Genomic DNA, 26,603 nt, shown 5'->3' with positions numbered 1-26,603 from the left:
TTGAAGTTCATATTAGGTTCGACAAAATGGCAGTTCTGGATCATGTGAAAACAAGGAAAATGGTAGTTCACTCTTCATACTTTCGTGGTTCTCTGTATTAAAAGCTAGAACTTTAGTCTGCTTATAGCTAGTAAAACCTTTACTTCATAAGTTGCTGAGTTTGCTATGTAGAAACAAGAGTACTGCTTTCCAGAGGTTCAGTTTTGTATTCTGACGAAGTTCTTTCTTCTGAAATCCAATTCAAGGTCATGACCATGTGCTTTCCAGAGGTTTAGTTTTGTATTCTTCTGAAGTTCTGTCCAATGTTTGTTCTGAAATTCAGTTCAAGGTCATGACCATAACACTCTTTTGAATATTTATTAATTTAGATTCAAAGTCTTGTCCTTTCGGATGCAACCTGTTTGTGATTTAAGAGTAGGTGAAGTTCAGCTTAGTGTTTCTGCTGAAGTTCACTTATTTATGAACATAAAATATTTTGGCCAGGAAAGTTCACTAGTTTGATGCCTAGTTCCGTGGGAAGTCTAATCTTTTTTTTGTATGGAAGTTTGAACTCTGTCCAGTAGACTGATAGACTATGCTACTACTAGATCACTCAGGAATGAACACACACATGGATTTCAGTATTTGCCCTGGGAATTACACACCCACAGCTACGCCTTCTTGAATGGAAAGAGTTGGAGTTACAAGAGGCACGAGCCAGCCGGAACACGGCGGCGAGGGGAATTAACCCGAATGCAAAAAGATGGGGAGCGCAGCCCCGGATCCTAGGCCTTATGGCCGGTACGAGCAGTAAGACGATAAAACAAGTAAAGGTACTTTAGATGGGAGCCATAGGATGCTTGATCGACGGCTCCGGTAGCTTCGACTAGTCTTCGAGCAATGGAGTAGTGCTTGACAATTCCCCCGGACTGAGAATCGACTTGTCCTCAAGGCGTGAAACCAGGGAACACCTTCGGATGAATGTTGCGTCCACCCGGGTAGCCGACTCTTCCGGCAAGTTGATCCACCGCACTAGCCATTGCACCACTCGGGACAAATATGTCACCTTCCTTGCGAGGAACCAGCTTGCGGTCCGAGTATTTTCTCCGGCCCAGGTTTGGATGTTGCCTTGGTCATCAATCGGTGGCGATGTAGGATTTGGTACAGCCATAGGACCATGGTGCTTTTTGAGCTGACTAATATGGAAGATTGGATGTAACTTGCACTTCTCGGGAAACAGCAATTTGTAAGCCGTTTCGCCCACGCGTTCCAGCACTCTAAATGGTCCATAGAATTTGGAGTGAAGCTTAATACACTGATGTATACTCATCGTGGTATGTCTATAGGGTTGAACTCTGAGATAGGCCATATCACCAATTGCTAGCTCTCTCTCAGATCTATTTCTGTCGGCATAGAGCTTCATGCGTTCCTGAGCTTGAAGCAGATTATCACGGATTACTTGATTTGCTAGTTGCCTTCGCTGAATCATCACCACTGGATCTTCTACTTCATCTTCAACAAGGAACATTTCAGCCACTTGTGGAGGTTTAAACCCATATAGTGCTTGAAAGGGTGTCATTTTGAGGGATGTGTGGAAGCTTGTATTATACCACCATTCTGCCATTGACAGCCAAGAGTGCCATTTCTTAGGTTGTGCAAAGGCCATGCATCTCAGATAATTTTCAAGGCATTGATTCACCCTCTCTGTCTGTCCGTCCGTTTGTGGATGGTAAGAGGTGCTCATGTGTAGTTTAACTCCCAATGCCTTAAACAAATCTTGCCAGAGGTGACTAGTAAATATCTTGTCACGGTCAGTCACTATGACAGTAGGTAGTCCATGCAACTTAAATATGTTGTCAATGAAAGATTTAGCTACTGTCCTGACATTGATTGGATGTTTCATTGCAATGAAATGAGCAAACTTGGTGAATCTATCCACTACTACTAGAATCATGTTTTTGTGGTCAGATGTAGGCAAGCCCTCTACAAAATCCATACTGATATGTGTCCAAGCAAAAACAGGAACAGGTAGGGGTTGTAGTTTACCGGGGTATTTCACATGCTCTGCTTTGTTTATTTGGCACACAGGACATTTTTTGATGAACTCCATGACTTCTTTTCGCATGCCCTGCCAGAAAAAGATCAAATGAAGACGGTGGTATGTTGCTCGTTCACCAGAATGGCCGCCTAGTTCAGACGTGTGAAATGCTGATATCAGTTGTTGTCGCATTTGCGCTGAGTTACCAATGACAATCTTGTTTTGGAATCTCAATATGCCTTTGATCAGTGTATACTCGGGGTGTGAAGCAGGGTTTACTGTGATGGCTGCTATCTTCTTTTTGCAATCCTCATCAGTTGCATAAGTTGATATCACATCAGTGATCCAAGCTGGCACAGCAGTAGTAGTAAACATAGCCATCAGGTTATATTTTACTCTTGACAATGCGTCAGCCACTCTGTTTTCTCTTCCCTTTTTATATTCTACTGTATAGTTGTAGCCAAGCAGTTTGATGAGTAGTTTATGTTGTACTCCTTCTGTAAGCTTTTGTTCTTGAATATATTTCAAGCTTTGTTGATCCGTTCTGATGATCACGGAAGAAGCAGCAAAGTAATGTCTCCATTTTTTTAGTGCTTCGATTATTGCTAATGCCTCTTTGTCATAGGTGGAATAAGCTGCTGCTTTAGGTCCAATAGCTTTGCTCATGAATGATATAGGCTGTCCATTTTGCATGAGAACTGCCCCTATGCCTTGTCCACTAGCATCAGCCTCCAATACAAAAGGTGCTGAAAAGTTTGGCATAGCCAGTACTGGTGCTGCCGTCATTTTATTTTTGATTGTTTGGAAGGCTTGCTCTTGACTGTCCGTTCACAAGAATGCATCCTTTTTGAGAGCATCAAACATAGGTCGACAGATGATTCCATATCCTGCGATGAATCGTCTGTAGTACCCAGCAAGCCCTAAGAAGCTTCTTAGTTCAGTCACATTTTTGGGGGTAGGCCATTTAACCACAGCTTCTACCTTGAGTGGATCCGTAGCAACTCCCTTGCCACTTATAATATGCCCCAAGTACTCAACTTGCAACTGGCCAAAGCTACATTTCTCCTTCTTTGCTGTGAGCTTGTTGTCCCTTAGGATTTGCAAGATGGTAGATAAGTGGTTGATATGATCCTCTTTATTTTTGCTGTAGATGAGAATATCATCAAAGAAGACTAATGCAAATTTTCTTAAGACTGGAGCTAATAGCTTGTTCATCAGTGCTTGGAAAGTTGCAGGAGCATTAGTCAAGCCAAAAGGCATAACTAAGTACTCATAGTGTCCCAAATGTGTACTAAAAGCTGTTTTTGGGATATCCTCAGGCTTCATTCGTATTTGGTGGTACCCACTCTTCAAATCAATCTTTGAAAAGATTTTTGCTCCGTGTAACTCATCAAGGATGTCTTCTATGACAGGTATGGGAAATTTATTCTTCACTGTTTGTGCATTGAGTTTACGGAAATCGTTGACAAGTCTCCAAGTAGTATCTTTTTTCTTTACCATCAGAGCTGGTGATGAGTATGGACTGATACTATTCTGGATCACTTGGTTGTGTAACATCTTAGCAATTATTAACTCCATTGCATTCTTTTGGTGGTGTGGCAGACGATAAGAACGTTGATTGACAACCTTCGCATCAGGTACTAGGTTGATGGCATGATCACAGTCACGAGCTGGTGGCAGCTCCTGGGATTCTGCAAATACATCACTGTAAGCCTGTAGGACTGGTAACAGAAATGTTGGAGTTGTCATTTGCACTTGTTGTTCAACTAGAATTTTGTTGATGAACACCATTGCGCCACAAATATTTTCCTCTTGCAATATGTTCAAATTCTCAGTCTCCTTGATTGTGTTCGAGCAGGGAAGAGATTCATCCCAAAAAGTGACCACTTTATCACCCACTGTTGTAATGTTCATGAACATTTTCTTGTAATCTAGGGTGACTGGGCTGTGGTGTTTAATCCAATCTGTGCCCAATATCATGTCGTAGCCTTGTAACTGCAGTATTTTGAAGTCAAATTTGAGTGGCTGTTCCTGAATAGTGAATGCACACTGCGGAGCTTTGAACTCAGAGTACAGTGTCCCACCATTAGCTACAAGGACTTTGACCTTTTTGTGTGGTGTGAGTGAACATTTGGCTTTAGTTGCTAACTCTGGAGTCATGAATGTAGCTGTGCTACCTGAATCGACCAGTGCAGTCGCCACTATTGATCCCAGTTTTGCTGTTACTGTAAAGGTATAGTGTTCCTTGTCAGTACCTTGCACAGCATGCATAGATATTTTCGCTTCAGGTTTTGGAGGAATTGGTAGTAATTCCTCTTCTTCCTCTGGATCATATTCTGTGACATAAATTATCTCAGCGGCTTCATCAGCTTCTGCTTGTATGGCTTGCACTTGTGCTTTGATGTTCATTCTGCACACTTGTTTGTGACCAGGGAACCATGGCTCACGACACTTGTAGCAAAGCTTTTTCAATTTAGCTTCCTGTATGATAGTTGCTGGTGTTGTAGCCGGCACCATTGGTTTTACAGGTTGTTCCAAGTACACTGGTCTACGACTCTGGTATTGTTGTGGCTGGTACACTGGTTTTCTCGGAGGCATTGAATTTTCAATTCTTCTAGCCATCCACATGGCATCTTGCATATTGCTTGGCTTGTGACATTGCAGGTGACTCTGAATGTAATCAATGAGTCCAGATATAAAACAATTCACATAGTAATCATTTGGTAAACTAGGATTGTCTCTGCGGACTAGATTCAGTAGCCGTTCAAATTCTTCAATGTACTCATTAACTGAGCCTTTCTGTGTCAATGCATGGAATGCCTTGACATTGTCACATGCAGAATTTTCAGCAAAACGATCTGTGATATAGGTGCAGAATTTATACCATGGTAAATTGCTTGCTGTATGGCCCGTTCCACGCCACCACTGCACAACTTTGCCTGTCAAATAAGATACAGCAAACTCTGTTCTTTGTTCAGTAGGAGTTCTTGCAGCATTAAAGTACTGCTCAACCTGTTGGATCCATGAGTCAGCATCAGTTCCATTGAACTCAGGTAAATGGAATTTTGCAGCTTTGACCATTGGTGTTGTTCTCCTCATGTCTGGAACACCCACTGTTTTTTCTTTGTTAATTCTCTGCACCTCAAAATGTTCCTCCTCATGCCTATGTTGTTCTTTGTTTTGATGCCAGTTAGCAACTTGATCTTCAGGCTTGTACAAAGCATTTGTGTGCCTATATGTGGCCCTGGGAGTGCTGTCAAGGTTCAATTCTCTTCCTTTGTGATCACAGAGTCGGCTAGAGCCAGCAGGAGCAGTCTGTGGTCTTGCTTGTTTGGTCGGTGCTACATTTGCATCATCTTCTGCCACTCCTTTCAGTGGTAACTGAACACTGCTACCATGACCAGAAGGTAGATCTTTGCCCGGCGTCACTTCTACTTCCACTTCTGTTTGTGTTGCAAAGAACTTGGCAAAGTTGTTGTTCATAGACTCAAAGTTTGTTTGCAAAGATTGGAAATTTACTGCACAAGACTGGGCAAATTCACGGAACTCCTTTCTATCTTGTTCTCTGTCCCTTTGCAGCTGAAGGATGTCGCACTGCATAGCCTTGAATTCAAGACCCTCAGTACTTTCTGAGTCAGATGGCTTCCCCATGGTTCAAGAAGGATTGACACCGTTGCAGAGTGCAACGACCCCGTCAAGAACAATTCTACCGCTGCCAAATCCGACGCCACGCCGCCCGCCGCCGGAAGACACACGAGCAAAGGAATCGAGAACGGGATTTGACACCACAGAAAGGATCTGTGGAAACCGGGGATTACCTCAAGCCTGTGTCCGAATTGGTGACGCCGCCGCCAAGCCGCTTCCAGATCGTGGTCCACCGCCGCCGATCCCCCACCAGAAGCAGGTCTACCGCCTCCACAGCGCTGCCAAACTCCTTCGACCGCCGCCAAGATCCATCTGCCGCCAAGAACCGTTTGAATCTGATACCACTTGATAGACTATGCTACTACTAGATCACTCAGGAATGAACACACACATGGATTTCAGTATTTGCCCTGGGAATTACACACCCACAGCTACGCCTTCTTGAATGGAAAGAGTTGGAGTTACAAGAGGCACGAGCCAGCCGGAACACGGCGGCGAGGGGAATTAACCCGAATGCAAAAAGATGGGGAGCGCAGCCCCAGATCCTAGGCCTTATGGCCGGTACAGGCAGAAGACGATAAAACAGTAAAGGTACTTTAGATGGGAGCCATAGGATGCTTGATCGACGGCTCTGGTAGCTTTTGACTAGTCTTCAGCAATGGAGTAGTGCTTGACATAGACGTTCACTTCTTTTTTCCAGAAAAACTCTAACAGAAGTTCAGTTTGTATTCAAGCTATATTTTACCTGCAAGCTATGCTAATAATTTAGTTGTTCATGTTTTCCTCGCTGCTCCTGCAAGCTAGGTACATTTTGAGTGGTATGATGTTCTTGTTTTCTCATGATCTCTTTCATGCTTTTGTATATTCAGTTAGATTATTATTGGATAGGCTAGAGACATTTGTACTTACATCAAGTTGCACCACACATGTTTGGTGGAATATCCACAAGGAATGCTCTTCTATTTCAACTACATGGTGATATTATTTGGTCTCGGAAATCTTGTTCATCGCCAACAGAAGTTCACTCTTCAGTCGAAAAACAGTTCACAACATTAGAAAAATGAAAAACACAAATTCGCTATCTTAAAAGGCCACCAGAAATGCCTAACCCGAAGTCCACTTGTAATGTCTGGAAAGTTCAGTTGGTAATGAAGTTTACTTTAATTTGTCTTGGAAGTAAGCATTTCTTTCACTAGTAATATTGTTTGGTTTCCGATAGAGTAATACTGTTTGGTTTTCTTCATGGATTAAAATGTGTGTTAATTCAAGGCCCGACTTGCTTCTTGATGTTCTGGTTTCGGTGAGCCCGAAACATCAACAGGATTGTTCCATGGCACTGTACAAAATGGGGACCAAAGCTGCAGCACCTTGCCTATGGATGCAGCAAATCCATCTTTAACACCACAAAGTTAGCATAAAAAAGGTGATACGTCCGCACTTTTGCTCCCGAACTAAATGTAGTGGATTTATGAGCTCATTGTCTGTGTAATATGCAAAAGGTTTTACCTGTATAAACAAAAGGATGCAGGTTCATAGGCATGTCGAGCCGGACTGTAGCGAGGCTGCCGAAGTTCAGATATGTTGTTCGACCAGTTCGGAAGGTCGTTTTGATAATAGCCATACTCGTGTTGTTTTTGTGGGTCAAGCCGGCAAAGTTTACTTCGTCCGCACAATCAGTTCACCTTGTTTTTTAAAAATAAAAGTTTAGAGATTTAATTTATCAATTCAATTTAAAACATTTGGTATGTTGATTTTGTTGCGAGATTGACTTGTGAGAATAATTGGGAGTTTGCTATATAAAATGCAACACGTCTGTTCAGTATATAAAATAAAAAGGAGTCCACTTATCAAGCTACCTCGGTCCGTTTACCATGCAAAATTCCCCCACAGCTCTTAGCGCCACCCAATTTTTACATGAAGATAATAACTTCTCCTCAAGATATGTATGAGTACAAAATTAGGAAATTTACATTCTCTATTATACGCAGTACACTTATTCGATATTGGTAATGCAGAGTCATTTGATGGGGTGCGAAGCAGTACATCCGACAAGTTCTCTTGCTGAAATGTTGCTGATTCGAACTGGTAAGCATTATAGCTGTTGGTTGATCGCGGACCTGTGGCATGACTATTAGTTTCCATGCCCTTTTTTGCATGTCGATATGGATGTACTAGTAGAGAAAATGCATATGTATGGATAATGCATACATGGCCAGCTCCAGTAGTTCACTCTTAAAAGTTGCAGTAGTTACTTTTATGAAAATAATGGTTCTGTCCTGGATGTATGTGTTGAACTATACATTGAAATTTTCTCAAGATGCTCGTGTATTGGCCGTGCTGCAATTCAAAATCCATTTCGGCCAGCTGCCACTATGGGCCTTTTTTTCGGCTAACTATGTGTGTGGGTGTTCATTTATCCAATACGTGAAGCTCACTTATCCAATGTTTGTGCAGGTTGTTTGTGATGCTACATGTGATGTATAAAAAATGGACAGAGATGGTAAGATTACATCTGTAAGTACTGATTTGTCTGCTTGAGGTTTGGAACAAGTGCAGAGAATCCAAGTACGCTCCAGGTCATCTACTGCCTTAAACTGTATCTAAAAGGGCTTCCTTGATGCTGTCGACGCAAGATAGCCTCCCAATGCCACACCTACCTTGTCAGCTCGCCTCAATAAATGAAGCTTGGCGGTGTGCACGGCAGTGCTGATGTGAACCGGGATGGGCTCTTCCGCATGCGACGACATCTCTGCATCGACCCTCTCTCTCATATATATGAACTTCATTTTTATGTAGAGAATATCTAGACTTCAGTTCATTACAGGACGCAGTGTGTTACACTAGCAAGTACATAAAAGTTTCTCCATGTATCAAAAAACAGAAGTTCATTTATATGGTGTAGAGTTGATGCGGTTGATATGAGAAAAAAGTTTACTTCGCTTAAAGCATATGTTCACCATTTATTTTTGGAGAGTTCATTTCGTGTCAGATGTTCACTTTTATCTGTGCATAGGTACAGTTATTTTAGCCGTGAAGTTTACTTCATTGGTGATTCAAAAATACATTTTCTTACAGTGGGAAGTGGTAAGTTCATTCCTTCTTCATTTGGTAAGGTCGGAATGAAATTCATTTTTTGTCAAAAGGAAGTTCAGTTCATCACTCAGGAAGATTACCGTCCAAATTTAAACACAAGTTTTGCTATTACAAAAACTAATTCAGCCTCGGCGGTAAACTTATGTATTCCAGGCAATATACACTTTCAAGTGGAAATTCGGTTCTCTGGTTATGAAAGTTCACTTATTGTGATTTGGAAGATGACTACTTAGAAATGATAGCGGTTCACAATACAAAACTAGATTAGCTTCGATGTATGCAACTATGGAACATCAAACTGGGTGTCCAAATTTTTTTTTATCTTTAGAAGCTCACTTTGTGAAACCAACGAGGTCCACTCTGTAGAATAGCGTGAAAAACTTTAGAGTAAAGAAATCAGAATTTTACATATTAAAAAAAAACTATTTAGTTTAATGCAAATGCCACACAAGTTCGCCTCGAGCATATAACAATTGCATTTTTGTCACAGAGTTCACTCCGAACATGCCTTGAAGTTACGTTTTGGGAAGTTCAGTCTTTTCTTGTTGCGGAGTTCATTTCGTTAACATTAAACCACGAAATACACAAAAGTTCAATCCACGAACATTACTAGTTCACTATATATAATATTGAAGTTCACTATGAAAAATAGAGCCAAAAACAGGGAGAAGTTTTAAAAAAACACACTTTTATGTCTCTAAATCTACCCTTAAATTTTTAAGAATTTCAAACATTATATATACCTAAAATATGCATAATTTTCACAACTTTCCAACTGTATATCATTTGCATAATTTATACAAACACTTCTAAAGCTATGACGAAAATACGGGACGTAGCGGAGAGCATATGTATCGCGATCAGAAGTTCACTAATACGTAACTGGAAGTTCACACGCATGTTGGGGAAGTTTGGCTATTATGTATTTTGATGGGTGGATACTTAACAAAAATAATATATATCATGATCGAAGTTCACAAGCACCGTAAAAGGAAGTTCACTTGCATGTTAGAAGGTGTTTGAGTACTGCTTTTTCCACGAGCGGAAATCATATGTATCAAAGTCATCCCTACAAGGTTCCATTGCCCCAAAACGACCCCACATTAAGTAATTGACACAAATATAAGCCTAATTTCACTCTAAGATACCGCCCCTCCCTACCCGAGCACTAAAGCCGCATCAATTTCGAACCGTCGGTGTGTCGGCGACTATCTCCGTTTATAGTATATTTTAAATTACTTTCAAACAGTTAAGTGGTTGAAAAAATGTTCAGCACAAAAAAGTTGCGCATTTTTCACAGCTTTCCAACGGTATATCATATGTGTTAATCCGACAAGCGGTTTGATTATAGCGCCCAAAAAACGGTAAAAAAATGAGAAATCCGCGAACACAGATTTGAGTATATTCAATTCTGCTCTTAAACCATAGATTATTTGGGAAAATAATCTGAAAGGAAAAGTTTCGCAATTTTTATACCTTTCAAATGGTATATTGCATGCAACAATCCGGCGAGCGGTTTGAAAATGGCACCTCAAACACAGTACGAAAATGGAGAAGTTCTCGAAAACTGATCTAAGTATATTTGAAATCGAGTTTAAACTGTCACGAATTTCGAAAAACTATCTGAATGAAAAAGTTGCGCAATTTCCATACTTTTCCAACGCTATATCATATGCATCAATCCGATATACGGTTCGAAAATCATCCTCAAAACACTATCCGTCAAATCAGGCAATTCCAGTGTTCCGTCGAGAAGTTCACATGTAAAGAAACGGGAAGTTCAGAAAGGGTTCGAGAATAGCTATTCTAGAACCCCCCCCTAATCCAACTCGGTTTCTTCCCCCGTCCTAACCGAACTCCCCACCTCCACCCGACCGATACCGGTTCGTGTAGGAAGCGAACTCCCCACGTCCCCTCGTAAAAACAATCGCGCCCCGCCTCGAGCGGAGATCAACCAGCTCCACGATCGAAGCCTCCTACCTGGTCGGCGCGAGCGAGCGAGCGGCGGCGGTAGCCGACGCGAGGGAGCTCGCGACGGACACGAAGACGATCAAAGCCTCCTACCTCGTCGGCGCGGGCGAGCGAGCGGCGGCGGTAGCCGACGCGAGGGAGCCCGCGACGGACGCGAAGACGATCGAAGCCTCCTACCTGGTCGGCGCGAGCGAGCGGCGGCGGGAGCCGACACGAGGGAGCCCGCGACGGACGCGAACGGCGGCGGTAGCTGACGCAAAGGACCCAGCGGCGGAGAACGGCGAGATCCAGCCTCCTTACAAGCAGTAATGGCTCCAATTCGACGCGGATCGGAGAGCATCCTCCAAATTCAAACCAGCCAAGCTCCAGAAAGAGGCCAGCAGAGCATGAGGTAACAAAAAAAAACCCAGGAAGTTCACATAATTCACTTACTGCTTTTTTGCGCCCATCACTGCACAAAAAAGGAGCACTTCAGATCATCGTGAAAAAAGTTCATGGCAGATAGTGTTGGAAGTTCACATGACTATTTTAATGCTTTTCCGTCCAACAATGTAAAACAAAAAAGAGACATTGGCAGGTTCTAAATGAAAAAAATATTGGAAGTTCACCTCCACTGGATTTTGTTTAGAGTAGAACATAAGAGCAAGATCGTGTGAATTGAGACTGGAAGTTCACATGCAGAGTCTATTGTATGAAAAAAGAAAACTTATGTCTTTTACTGGGAAGTTCTTAAAAACAGTTTCCTGGAGTTCACTTCAGTTATAAAAAATAAAAACAGCAAAATAAAAAAATAAGTATGCAGGTGCATGTATGCTGGAAGTTCATATTACATTGTTTAGCGTAGGGATGGCACCCGGAGGGTATGGGTACGGGTAGAGGCATCCCATACCCGTACCCGTCGCCACCAATCTTACCCGTCACCCGTACCCATACCTGTTAACGGGTACAAGTTTTTCCCATACCCGTCACCCAGCAGGGTAAATGGGTACCCACGGATAAAAAATACCCGTGTTTATAACACATCAAATTGATCTAAAAAATATGACATGAGGTGAAGTAGTCCTAAATATAGGTCTAATCCTCACTAACCTACCAGCAATTGTGAGATTGAAAAGTGAGAGGTTCAGCCTAGCAACATAAAAGTTGCGGTTAGGGGAAAATTGAGTAGTATATAATATTAGGGTGGCCCACTTATCAAATTTAGATGGGTAAAGGGGTATGCGGGTATGGGTTCTACGATCCCATACCCGTACCCACTCTGCCCGGTGGGTATGATATTTTCCCATTTACGAACCCATGGGTATTATTTTTTCCCATACCCGTACTCCTATTGGGTTTTTACCCGGCGGGTACGCGGGTCATGGGTACCCATTGCCGTCCCTAGTTTAGCGGTTAACTTTACTTGTTTTAGTTTTTTGAAGACATCAGACAAAGTTTTATGTATAAAAGTTCTAGTCCCAATGTTCAAGAAGTTCACATGTTAAAAAACTTACCTTGTTCTGCTACTGCAGGGCAAAGAATCAGGAACAGGCAGTGACGACGAGATAATCAGCTGGTCGAGGCCCTAAAAAGCCTCCAATGACTCCCATATGCTCGTGATGAGCCGGTTTCATTTATCCAGCCGATGTTCCGCAATCCCAAGAGAAAGACAAATGCCGCTGCCGTTGAAAGGAATTTCAATCGGAAAATCCAAGAACAAGATGACATGGATAACAACGAAAAGGAAGCGGGATACCACAACATCAACAGATGATGATGAGGATATTATGTGTTGGTCAGGTCCACCAAAAAACCCCGTTCACCAATAAAGTGCACTGAGGAGATATTTGCTAGTAATGCAACGTTCCATCAGCCACGAAAACGGCAATCTACAAGTACATCTACAACAACCACATCTGGAAGCAACGATGTGAACAGGGACAGTGGCCAAAAGTCGTCTTCTAGCAGTGATGCTTCTGAACAGCAACGCAGTTATGGGGATGGTCAAAGTGACAACATACACCAAGATCGTCGAGGCACTCAATCAAGTCATATGCCGCCTCGAGATCCACTCTGCCATGTACCAAAAGTCACACCGCCATGCCCCATAGTACCGGATGATAGAGCCACCTCGCGGAGCTGCGAACATACACACACGTAAGTTCAATTTATATATTGCTCGATAAAAATTTCACTCTTACACACACATTTATTTAGACAAATTTGCATGGAAGTTCACATGCTATATCTTTAGAAAAAACAGCTTGATATGATTTGGAAAGTTCGTGAACCCTATATCCATGATAAAAGTTCAGCTGATTTTTAGGAAGTTCACATGCTCGGTTTATTATATGAAATGTGTAGTTGATATGTTCTCGATATTCATGTCCAACAGTTTTTCTGTGAAAAAAAGTTCAGATGACTTTAAGAAGTCCATGTTCTTATTTTTTATTAAATTTTAGGAAGTTCACTTGACCTATTTCCTGAAGTTAACATACAAATAAAATATGTAAAAAAAATAAAAAATAATGCAATAACAAAACCGTGGCAATTTGCAGGCTGCAGATCTTGATCCGGACCTGATACCATCCATTGGTCAAGAATTTAGCACATTCAAAGACGCATATGTATTTTACAATACATATGCAAAGCACACAGGGTTTGGGATAAGGAAAGGACAGCACAACAAGAGCAGGCGTTACTTGAGATGTGTACGAGAAGGTACACACCGCCAAAGTGTCAACGAGGAAGACCGACAGCCGTGACAAGATGACCAAAAGAACTGGGTGCAAGGCCTTTATGAGATTGAAAGAGAGGAGTGATGGTACCCGCATTGTCAAGGACATTACACTTCAGCACAACCATACCCTCGTCGTTAAGCCCATCAATGCTAGTTTTCATGCGTTCTCACAAAAAGGTGGATCCAACATTGAAGGGGTTGGTAAAAGACCTTCGATTCAAGCAATATAAAACATGTAAACATAATGGGCCTGCTTACAAGGCTGCATGGTGGCCGTGATAAGATTGGCTGCCACAACAGAGACATACTAAACATGTAAGTACTCCCCCCCCCCCTCCCACCCCCTCCTTTATATATAAAATAAAAACTTACATGAACAACAGGGGAAAGAAAAAAGCAAAACAAAAAAAAGAAAAATAACAACAAATTTCTTTTTGCAGGAAAGCAGAAAACACGAGGAAGGAGTCCATGAATGAGGTGCAGAATATGTTCAAATTCTTTGAAGACATGAAGAAGGAGAATGAAAATTTCTTCTATGACTACAAGGTTGATGACGAAAACAGATCGGAAAATGTTTTCTCGGTCTAATGCTAGCTCGAGGGCAGCATATGCAGATTTTGGAGATTGCATAACTTTCGATACTACTTACAAGTCGAACAAGCACCACTTGCCCCTTGCCGTATTTGTCGGCGTAAACAACCACTTGCAGTCAACAATCTTTGGTGTTGCGTTGATGGGAAACGAGTCAGAGGAGTCCTTCAAATGGGTATTCAGCAGATTCCTTGAATGCATGGGCGGTAAACAACCAATCTGCATACTTACAGGTTTGCAGAAAAATCAGAATCTATACTCCTGTTTGTACCTTCAGTTGTAGTTCATAACAAAAACACACAGAAGTTCACATGTTTACACCCCCGCAACACGAAAAAATAAAAGATATTTAATTTGTCGAAGTTCACCTTTGTTTGGTTTTTGTGAAGTTTGCTTGCATTATACCTGATGTGTTTTTTCCTAATAATTGTTCAGATCAATGCCCAGCAATGTCAAAAGCAATACCTAAAATTTTCAAACGGACTCTACATAAGTTCTGTAGATGGCACATAATGAACAAGCATAAGGACCCGCTGAAGAAGCTTTATAAACTATTCCCTGACTTGAAGGATAAGTCGATCGCAATTTTGAACCATCCCCTAATGCCATCTAAGTTTGAAGATGCGTGGAAGGCTTTGATTGAAGAGTACAATCTGCATGATATAAATGTCATGATTAACTTATGGGCTGAAAGGAAATTGTGGATATCGACTTATCGGAAGGAAGTTTTCTCGTGCACGCATGACTTCAACACGAGAAGCGAGAGCATGAACTTTGTGCTGAAAAGGGGTTTTGTCACCGAACGAGACAACCTACACATTTTTGCTAAGCAAGTTAACAACCGCATACAGGCAAGGCATGAAGCAGAGAATGCAGAGGCAAATGCATCAACGGTGAGTGCTCGATTTCCTTTTTTATATTAATGAAAAAAAATGCTTCAATAATTTGGAAACACATAGGATGAGAACATAAAAAAAAGGAAAAAGACTATGCAGATGTTATGGAAGTTCACAACTGTTTGGTCAGGGGTTCTTCTGTACACAAAAAAGTGTCATCTGTTTTCGAGAAAAAAAAGTATGCACATGTTATGGAAGTTCACATCTGTTTAGTTCTGGGGTTCATATATCTATATAAAAGTTATCTTATGTTTCATGTTCAAAAAGCAAATGACTTTTCCACCGACAAAAATCAAAATTGCAGGGCACAAGGAAAACAGTCACCAGGTATGGCTTCGAGGCACAGGTGATGGATAAGTACACACGGGCAGTGTACTCAGTTTTCCGGGAGCGGCAATATCACAACACAGCTTTCCGCATTAAGACTTCCCAGGATAATCCCAACATTTACCTTGTGCATCACTACAATCAGAGTAAAGAATTCGCTTGGTCAAGACATGAGTTCAGAGTGCTAGCAGATGAAGTTGAAGGCCGCTATGAATGCGAATGTAAACTGTGGGAACATACAGGTAAAAAAAAAGCCTCTTTCAGCAATTGCTTTTGGTTGTATTACACTACAGATGCATATAAAAAAGTAATCGTTGACACGAAAAAATAAAAAAATTAACCGAGCTAATGTTAACTTTATGCACACACAGTGGTTGTTACGCCACCATGTCATAGCTGTCTTTGAGCACCTACGCCTGGATGAGATACCAAGCAAGTATATACTCCAGAGATACACCAAAGATGCAGTGACAAACACTGATTACAACCGCAGAGACTACATGACAACAACAGACGATGGGACTTCAATTGAATACAGACGAACAATCCTTTACAGTGAAGCAGTTAAAATTATAAACAAAGGATGCACTTCGGAAGCAAAATTCCAAATAGTATTATCTGCCTTCAGAGATGCCAATACAAACCTGGACAATGAGGATGCAGAGCCGGAGAATAATGAGGATGCAGAGATGGAGAACAATGAGCAGTCATCGAACCAAGAAAACACAACACGAGAAACTGGCGAGCACAACGACATTCCTCAGACTGAGGACAATGATCCATATGCAGATATACAGCCTCCACTACTTGCAATAACAAAAGGAAGCAAGACTACAGATGCTGCAAGGAGGAATGGAAAATGCAAACCCCCTGCACCTGCCCGTCCGGAACCAGAACTAGATGAATACGGGAGACCGAAAGGTACAAGATTATGCGGAACATGCAATAAAATTAATGGCCACAATTCCAGAACCTGCAAGGCAAGGCAGCTGGCTAAAACACTCTTGGAAACACATAAGAAGGTGTATGGGCCTACAGCATCTTCGAGCAAATATCAAGGTCCGCATAAGAAACTTGCTTGCTCGCCAAAGACATTCCAGAGAATGATGAAGAGGAAAAACTGGACACAGATGAGGGTGAATGCTTCGAAGATGAGACGGATGATGAAGAATATGAGCAAGAAGATGAGGATGAAGATATCACTGAGCAAGAAGATACACAGAAAACACCAGATGTGGAGAGCAAACTGCAAAACTTAAATAAAACGGGAGGACAAAGGAAATGCAGCGTGTGCAACCTAAGGCTAGGACACTACGCGTCAACATGCCCCAACAGGGAAAAGATACTACAACAACAGATTGTTGAACGACAAAGAAGTGATGGTGCAACAATGAAACCAAAAGGGGTGAAAGCTTGTGGTACATGCAATAAGATAAGGGGACACAACTCTAGAACTTGCGCAAGAAGGCAGACTTGAGGAACAGCTATTACACTCGCAGTCAACAGAAAATGATAGCAACACAATGGAAGATAGAAGCAAGGAGAAGAACAAGGAGAAAACACAAACTACACCAACAGCTATAAGAAGGAGTGCCAGGAAGAGGTAGACACAAAAAAGGAAAAAAATAGAATAGTTCATACCGAAAACAAATATGTAGTTGGTTACATTGTGTAGAATAAATATACTGCTGAAGTTCACTATTTGTTCATGCTACTACTGATCCAAATTGTAAAGAACAGGAATTTTCATAAATATCATTTATTTTAAACCTCTACACAGGATGTTGTGAGAATAAATATATCGTAATTCAACTGCTAGACAGTTGTTCACGTAAAATGTTGATTAAAAAAAACAGTAGGAAGTTCACAGCCGATTATCCGCGAAGTTCACTATGTATGACGGTGTGAAAAAAAAGTTCGTATAAAAATTAAACAGGAACACACATGCAAGAAAAAAGGGAGTTCAGATATCAACAGCTGCAAAGTTCTCACATACTATTCAGACGTGAAAGGTACTGAATTGTTAAATAAAATGAACAGACAACATATAGGATTGCAAAAAAAGTAAATAGGGACATCTTCATTGTATTATAAAAATGAATAAAAGGGAAGGGAAACACAAAGTAAAAGAGAAAATTATGACTGCGAAGTTCAGATCTAGCCAACTAAGGAGTTCTCTTAAACATAAAACCTAAAAAAGAAAAAATGTAGGGGAAAATAAACGATTACAATCTGATCATAGAAAAAATAAAAATAAAAATGTCCCTACAAAACTAAAATCTTCACCAATCCCTGCCACGCTTCTTCTCGGGATGTTTGAATAAGGAGAAGAAGCCCCTCTCAAACAAATCCAGCCTTCGATAAACCTCGTACGTTGCATATGCATCCCGTGCAGCATATTCCAAATGCTTAGGCGGTAGAGGCGGCGGATTAGCCCACATCCTGTGCTCTGCCCTTCCAAAACCATCCTTCATCTCAAAATAGATTGGATCTATAATAGTTTCAGCAACATCCTTCAGGCCTTGAAGTTTCTTCTTTTTGTCCGGATCTCTCCATATTTCCTGGATATCCTTCAGATTATGAACATAGAGATTTGAACGTGAGAGAACTTTGCAGTCTTCTGTGGTGCAAAAACCAGCAAAAATGTACCTAAAGCCATGAAGAAACTCAACCAAACTTTCACTCCTCTCATCAGCATGGCATATGTGGTACACAAGAACATCGGTGCCAACACATAGCTGGATCACAGCAGCTTTCTTCGGATTGAAATAGGTACCACTGAGTTTGTCATACTCAACATCAAGACCAACAATCTTCCTAGCAGAAGAATCGAGGGAACCTTCAGCATTGGTGATCCACTCCTCAACACTAGCTGCTGAATTCGTGTACAGAACCTTCATAGTGGTTGTGCCATGGCAGGGGAATGTGTACTCGTGGGAAAAAGGAGCGTTTGCCATGCAAAATCGGTGGACAGAAGAAAAGAAAGAAGAAGCAATTGGTAATTCACGTGCACCGAGCCAGAAAAAGAAAAGACCTGTATTTATAGATTGAGATGTAACAAACACGTCGTGATCCACGAATTCAGGAAACAAACAGTATATATCCAAAACAAATAAATAGAACAGCCGATGGAGATAACAAGAAAACAAAAATTCTGCGGGATAACAGAAACAAATAGGACCTTATCCGGGTAATTCAACTGCTAGGCAGTTGTTCACGTAAAATGTTGATTAAAAAAAAACAGCAGGAAGTTCACAGCCGATTATCCGCGAAGTTCACTATGTATGACGGTGTGAAAAAAAAGTTCGTATAAAAATTAAACAGGAACACACATGCAAGAAAAAAGGAGTTCAGATATCAACAGCTGCGAAGTTCTCACATACTATTCATACGTGAATGGTACTGAATTGTTAAAAAAATGAACAGACAACATATAGGATTGCAAAAACAGTAAATAGGGACATCTTCATTGTATTATAAAATGAATAAAAGGGAAGGGAAACACAAAGTAAAAGAGAAAATTATGACTGCGAAGTTCAGATCTAACCAACTAAGGAGTTCTCTTAAACATAAAACCTAAAGAAAAATGTAGGTAAAGTAAACGATTACAATCTGATCATAGAAAAAATAAAATAAAAATGTCCCTACAAAACTAAAATCTTCACCAATCCCTGCCACGCTTCTTCTCGGGATGTTTGAATAAGGAGAAGAAGCCCCTCTCAAACACATCCAGCCTCCGAAAAACCTCATACGTGGCATATGCATCCCGTGCAGCATATTCCAAATGCTTAGGCGGTAGAGGCGGCGGATCAGCCCACATCCTGTGCTCTGCCCTTCCAAAACCATCCTTCATCTCAAAATAGATTGGATCTATAATAGCTCCAGCAACATCCTTCAAACCTTGAGTTCTCTTCCTGTTGTACGGATCTCTCCATATTGCCTGGATATCCTTCACATTATGAACATAGTACTTTGAACGTGACAGAATGGTGCGGTCTTCTGCGACGCAAAACCCAAGCAAAAGTGTACCTATAGCCATAAAAGAAATCATACAACTTTTCACTCCTCTCATCGAGCATGGCATATGTGGTACACAAGAACATCGGTGCCAACACATAGCTGGATCACGGCAGCTTTCTTCGGATTGAAATAGGTTCCACTGAGTTTATCATACTCAACATCAAGACCAACAATCTTCCTAGCAGAAGAATCTAGGGAAGCTTCAGCATTGGTGATCCACTCCTCAACACTAGCTGCTGCATTTGTGTACAGAACCTTCATAGTGGTTGTCCCATGGCAGGGGAATGTGTACTCGTGGGAAAAAGGAGGGTTTGCCATGCAATCGATGAAACAGAGAAAACGCACAGAAAAAGAAAAAGGAAAGGGAGAAGAATCGGTGATTGATATGCACCGAAACACAGAGGAAAAAAGACATGTATTTATAGTTCCAGAAATGTAACAGGAGACGTCGTGATCCACAAATTCAGGGAACAAACCAATACATATCCAATAAAACAAAACAGAAACAGCCGAGAGATAACCACAAAAAAACAAAAAATCCTGCGGGATAACAAACAAAAAAGGATCTTATCCGGGGCCAGTTGTGAGCTCACGTGCAAGCACAAAACAAAAAAGCATAAAAAGACTACAAAGAAGTTCACGTGATAACAGTGCAGACGTTCGCACAGAGTAAAAACACTGAAAAAATAAAAAGCTGTTCCACACCAACCAACCACCCCCCACCCACCAAACCACGCCCAACCCACTAAAAACCACCACTCGGCGCAAAACAAAAGTCAACCATCGCTCGGTGTTCCGCCGGAAGAAACATCCCACGGAGAAGGAGTCGAAGGAAGAGCAAAGGGAGAACAAAGAACGAGAGAAAAGAAGAAGAAGAGAAGTCTAGCAAGATCTACGAGAAAAGTAATCCAACGATCGAAAAGCGAAGGGATTACCTAACAAAAGAAGGTGCGTCTAACCCATCCCCATCCCATCTACTCATTGAATCGCCGTGGATCTTCCTCTCTTTCATCCTTCATGGCCGTGGTTTTGAATCTAGACTAGTATAAAAAACAAGATCTAACAACTTAACAAAATAAATACCTTACAGATTACTTAAAAAATGGTTTGCATACGATAGATCTATCAAAAAAATCAAATAAAAACATGTTAGGCAGAGGGTGGGGGGGGGGGAATAGACACTAATGAACAAGAAGAGGAGTTCAGATAAGAACTCCCGAGAAGCTCACTTGTGAAAATAAATGGAAAACAATATACAAAAAATAAAATAAGTTGGAGGGTTTTAAAATCTACAAACATGTATCCAGCCGGCATTAGTATACTGTGATTGGGAAACTTAAAAAATATATAATAAAAGAAGTTGGAGTTTAAAATGTAGACAACAGAAAATGCAGACTAGAAGTGGAAGTTCAGTTCAAAAAAGTGCAGAGGTCCTGTTAGTACAAAAAATGTTTTATGCTGGAATCTTGTGACAGGAATGGCTGCTTGGTCCATCGTACGTCATCCTCAGCCGACAGTGAAAGCGATGAAGAGACCCGTAAAAGAGGTAAAAAAAGATAGAAATGCTTTCAAAAATACTTTATGGAACTAAAAATGTGCTTATTTTTTATGCAGGTCCAACTATTCATGGATTTGAAATCTTTGACAAGCACCGTCACTTCGAAATGAAGTTGAAATGACCAAGGAAAATCTGGATCATCTCAAAAGGCAAGTACTTGACTACAAGCCAACAATCCCATATTATGTATGCAAGATGGGGAAGACAACGAACAACATCACGAGAGGCAAAATGGTAATACCAAAGACGCCAACTTACAAAACTTTATTTTCGTACACTAACTGTATTACATATGATGTTTTGGCTGAACCAACATGTATTACTAACTTTATTACAGTCTTCCGATATTTAAATGTTTACTGAAGTCCAGATAAAAGAAACTGTGAAGTTCACTTACAGAATACACCGAACATGGCTATGATATTCACTTTCATGTGTTTTCATGCAGACTTTCGATAAGGAATACACTGAAGAACACCTAAAGAATTATCTAACGGAGCCAACAACAATTCCAATAACCTCCAACACAAATGCCTGGGTTGGTACACGGGTAAGGATAAACAAAGTTGCAACTGGAAATGCAGTGATGACAACAAATTGGCCGGATGTAGTCATGGGTGCAGAAATAAAAGATGGAGATATCTGCATGTTCTGCTTCTACGACGGAACAAGAGAACTCGGCTGCTTCGTGACACGTCTTAGCAACTGAGTCTGAAAAACTTACTATGAAAATAAAATTATGTACCAGTTTACTTTATTGAACCTTATGTTTTGTATCAGCACCCCGAGAACAATTATGGTTGTGTTTCAGTATTGTTGATGTAATAAGAATGCTTATGAAGAAGTTCACATAGAGTGAGTACGAAGTTCGCTTATAAATGAAAAAAGATTAGCAAGTTTATGTTCACAGAAGTTCCTACATGAAAAATCATTTCTGAATATACAGGAATAAAAATAGTACAGTTTGCATTGAGAAAAACGAATGGATATGGGAATACTTTTACACTGTGATGACAGAGAAGTTCACTAATAACAAAAAATACAGCACAGATTTTGTACAGCTTGCTGTTTTGAAAAAAGAAAGAACATATCCTCACTAATTACATCTGTATCCTGAATTCAATCACATAATGAGAAGTTCAGTTCAATAAAACAACAAAAATAAAAATGTTGAATATCCTATCAACTACTAATTGCGAAAAATTGAATCAGATCATCATCATGCAGATCCCAATGATCGCTGGGTTGTCTGCGAACCTAGACCAATAAGGAGCATGAGATCTTTCAACATACTAGGCCACTGCTCCGCCAGAATTTCATTCTTGGGATGAAATAGGAGCTGATACATGTACTCAGCTTTCCAATCCTCAACACGCCGCTGGTAGACAATCAGGAATGCAAAAAAAAAACATATGAAAAACAGTAAAAAATAAGACAAAAGAGCTATACAGCAAAAAAAAACACAGCACTACACTTACATCCTGGTTTTTTATATTATCAGCAATCTTATCACCACCGTATGTAGCACAAATTCTTAGAGCATAGAACCCACACTCATTAGCCCCTTGTGCCGGAGTCTTTGGATATGAACACCGTCAGCAACAACATCCCACTCGTATATTACCATTATATTTGTTAAATTCTCGCAACACCATACACCTGTTTTAACAAGGCCACCATCCTATTAATCTGCAAAAACAAAAAAAACAAAAAGTGAATGGTTTCAGCAGTTTAAAAACAAAAAAGGAAGAAAAAGCTGGGAAGTTCACATAGTACTGATATATCAGTTCACACACACTACATATAGTTTTAGCAGTTTAAAAAACATATAAAAAGCTGGGAAGTTCACAGTGTACTAACATATCAAATTAACACACACAGTCAGATGGTTTCAGCAGTTTAAATAAATATAAAAAATAGCTAGGAAGTTCATATTGTAAAAACATATCAGTACAGACAAAAAAGTTTGAATGGTTGCAGTAGTACACATAAAAAGAAAAAAGCTGGGAAGTTCACATTATATTAACAAATGAGTTCACATAAAAAAAGTAAAAATGATAGCAGTGAAAAAGTAAATAAAATAAATGATGAAAAGAAAATCACGTACAATCTCAACACGATCCTCATGGTGCCGACTCCTTGAAGTATGTGCCAGACCAGTATACCTCCTAGTGTCAAGGATGTCCAACGTACCAGTGTACTTGTTCATAACATAAACAGAGTGATGATCATGCATGAAATGAGGGATGATGATCTGTTCAGCAACAACCGAAATTAACAAAAAGGAAGTATGCACGTGAAAACAAAAAAAAAACAAAGGAAGTTCACTACAGCAATATGAAGATGTTCAGATTAAAAAGCATACCAACTTTGCTTTCAGCAAATTTTCATTAGGCCGAACATAACGCTTGAACATTTTAGCAGCAGACATCACATCAAAAGGTTGTCTCGGTAATGGATTACCATTGCTGTCCCTTAGCTTGAATGGCGCAAAATCAAGCAAGTACTGCACAAAACACACAAAAGGAAAAACACAACCAAAAAAAGGAAAACTATACAAAGTAAGTATATGCATACAAAGGTATATCTGAAAAAATTAATTTTCAATGTTTGAAAAAACCTACAGGGATAGTATGAGGTGACATCAAAACACGAGAGCCAGATTCAAAAATATATTTCATCCCTGGATCATCCTTCCAGTAATTGATGATACGATCCATCATGTCGGATTCCAACATTTCACAGCGGCCAAACAGTTTATACATGTACTTGGCATCAACTAAAACAGGATCATCAAAATCATTGCAGAACTTCAACAGGGGGACACTGCACACACATTAAAAAAGAGAATATATATATATATATATATAAGACTAGGGAAGTTCACTTAGCATATAAAAAAATGAAACTCTCCTAAACACAAAAAAAAAATAAAAAGACCTAGGGAAATTCACTCAGCACAGTATATGAAGTTCATATGCCACAAAAAAAACTAACTAAGTAGTAAACGAAAAACATACCTTCCATGAGATTTGATGTACTCCTTGCTTAGAATTAACTCCATCATCTGCTTGGCCTTGGATAAATGAGGAAACACATATGGTACAAAGTTTGGGACTTCTTCCCTGAACTTATTGGACAATTTAGTAGGCCTTTTATTCGAAAGAACCAGATTTTTAGCACTAGACTGCCTGGGCTTCTGAGTTTCAAAATCATCACTGCTAGTCGGAGAACAGCGCCGAACATCCTTTGTAATGGGCTTCGCAGTAAGCTTCTTACCAAGCTGAGTGACAAAGTCATCAGAATCATCATCGTCGTCGAGCAAAACTACATCAGCCTTCCCCTTCTCTGCAGTGTCAGGAACCTTATTCCTAGAAGATTTTCTGGTATTGGAATGCAGCCTCTGGATAATCTTCTTTGACTTGCTTACAAGACTATCAAAATTCTCTTCAGGGATAATCTGAACTTCTGCTGTGAATGACTGAGTCTCGAAAAGTGAGAAATTATCTTCCTCGATACCAAGAGATGGACCTGCATGAAAAGTATACAAAACCAGGAAGTTCACTTCTGAATCAAAAAACAAAAAGAAACAAAAACAGTGCAGTCCAAAAAACATGTGTTATAGAGCATAGCCAACGATATATTTTGCGAAAAAAGTAAAAATCATACCAGGATCAACACCTAAAACATCTTTCGAGTCGATATTGAAATCTCCACCGTCAGCCAGCTATATAACATGGTCATCCTGATGTTTAGAATATCTTTTTGACTGAACAAGCACATGCTTTCCCCATCATAAGACTGGAGGATCTGTAGCATGAAGAACCCGCAATCATGGCTGAAAAAAAAAACACACAACAAAGAATAAGAATAAAAAGAAAACAATTGTATTAGTTAAAAAAAAACCCTGTAGTCAATGTATACAGAATAAAGAGCAAAACAAGAGAAAGGGGAAAAAAACGCTTACGCAGTTGCCTGTCTTGGAGAATTAACATAGTGAAGCTTGAAGTGGTCGATGGATTTTGGATGAAAATGATCACCCTTTGAATTCCCTGCTAACGACCATAACTTCTTGATACCAGATGCCATTGTATGTAACAGCTTCTTACCATCTGGATCATTTATATCGCGTAACGAATCAAGCAATTCAAAACGCTCTTTCTCAAGGTTCAAAGCAACAACACAGAAGTGACCAGGAACGTGTGGTGCACATGGATCAGGAGGATCAAAGGTACCAAAAAGAATCTGCCATTAAAATGATAAAAATAAAAAGGACAGGTTAGAAGTATGAAAGGTAGACTATTTCCTCAAATAAGAAATCACATTTAACTTTACTACTGAGTTATTTTAGTAACATGTACAACAGGGGAGGGAAAAAAAGGTAGGAAGTCCACATGCCATAATTAGTGAAGTTCAGATGTATAGAAAAGAAGAAAAAAGACAACAGCCAGTACCACTTTCTTGTGGTCCAAACGTTCCGGAGCATCGACGCTGAAAATATTACGAACAAGCCGAGAACTCAGATTTCTTTCAAATATCTGCCTCTGCAAACATGACAATGAAACACAAAGAAGGTTAAAACATAAAGGAGGAAAAAAACTAAGCACCTACATTAACAAAAAAAAACTAAAAAATGATAAAAAGAACGGAGAAATAACTTACAGAACAATTGTATGGCACCACCATTTTATCAGAATTCTTGTACTTCTGACCAAGCAAGTATGTTCCAACAGAAACAGTTAGAGAACAAAGAAACCCGTTGGGTTTAAAAGCTTCAGCAATTTGTCCGATCGTGCAATCACATTGATCATTCATGAAAAGGGTCTTCTTACTGCAGAAAAAAACACAAAAATTAGAGGACAAAACAAAAATTTAATAAAAAATAAAAAACAAAACAAAAAAAAAGAAAAGAAAAAAGCCTAAAAAACAGATAGAACCTTCTTATGGGATCTTTCCTCAACTTGCAAACGCTTTCATATACTTCTTTGATTTTAATCATCATAGGTTGAAGAGACAGTGGAGGCGTCGAACATAAACTCGAGTCAGCAAAAAATAAGGAAATACGAGACAAAAATGTAAGAACAAAAAAGGAAGTTCAGATGATGATATTCCAGAAGTTCACATATTCAAGAACGTGGTGCAGAAACTGGAATGTCCAGAAGACCCACAGTTCATCAATGAAGGCTACCATCAAAAAAATACACACACACGATATCACTCCCCCCCCGGTCAGTCATATACATGCAGAAAATGAAAACTACGACATGAACTCATGCCGCATTACATAGCATTAGAAAGTGTCTTACATGGAACATGATGCCAAACAGCGAAAAACAAAATACATATACAAAAGCACCCCACCACACCCCCCCCCATAAAAAACCAAAAAAAAAGGGAAAAAGGTTTTAGATAGAGATATATGAGGAGTAAACATAAAGAATAAAAAGGCGGGCTAGCATTAGGGGAGGGTGTGTGGGGTAGGAGAACTGTATGTTCCCCATTCAGATATCCTTGCCTAAGTCTTGCGGGGATTCTTCAATAGAAGCGCTCAAGTCATCTGTTGATTCTTCAAAGAATGAGCTCGACTGCTCAATCGAATCAGATGCATCGCGTCCATGGTTATCTCCAGCCTGAAACTCATTATTGTCATCATCATCAGCACCAGTGCTGCGCTCTATATTGGCTTCAGTACCCGGCAGTTCTCCCCGTGCAGCAGCAACACCTACTTCCTCACGACCATGCGCAACAACAGACTTACAATCCATA

General features: G+C 40.2%; 1 long non-coding RNA gene across 1 annotated transcript; it reads left to right on the top strand.

The window, feature by feature from the left end:
• The first annotated feature begins 1,394 nt into the window (after nucleotides 1-1,394).
• LOC124653962 lies at nucleotides 1,395-6,412 on the top strand. The gene is made up of 4 exons (XR_006988115.1): nucleotides 1,395-3,429; nucleotides 3,620-5,070; nucleotides 5,208-5,424; nucleotides 5,597-6,412. It is a non-coding gene; the product is annotated as an uncharacterized LOC124653962 (long non-coding RNA).
• Nucleotides 6,413-26,603: the final 20,191 nt, after the last annotated feature.

The sequence above is a fragment of the Lolium rigidum genome, chromosome 5 (genome assembly GCF_022539505.1).
Source record: "Lolium rigidum isolate FL_2022 chromosome 5, APGP_CSIRO_Lrig_0.1, whole genome shotgun sequence".
Classification (NCBI taxonomy): domain Eukaryota; kingdom Viridiplantae; phylum Streptophyta; class Magnoliopsida; order Poales; family Poaceae; genus Lolium; species Lolium rigidum.
The sequence above is the reverse complement of the archived record's forward strand: the minus strand, read 5'-3'. Positions and strand labels throughout refer to the sequence as shown.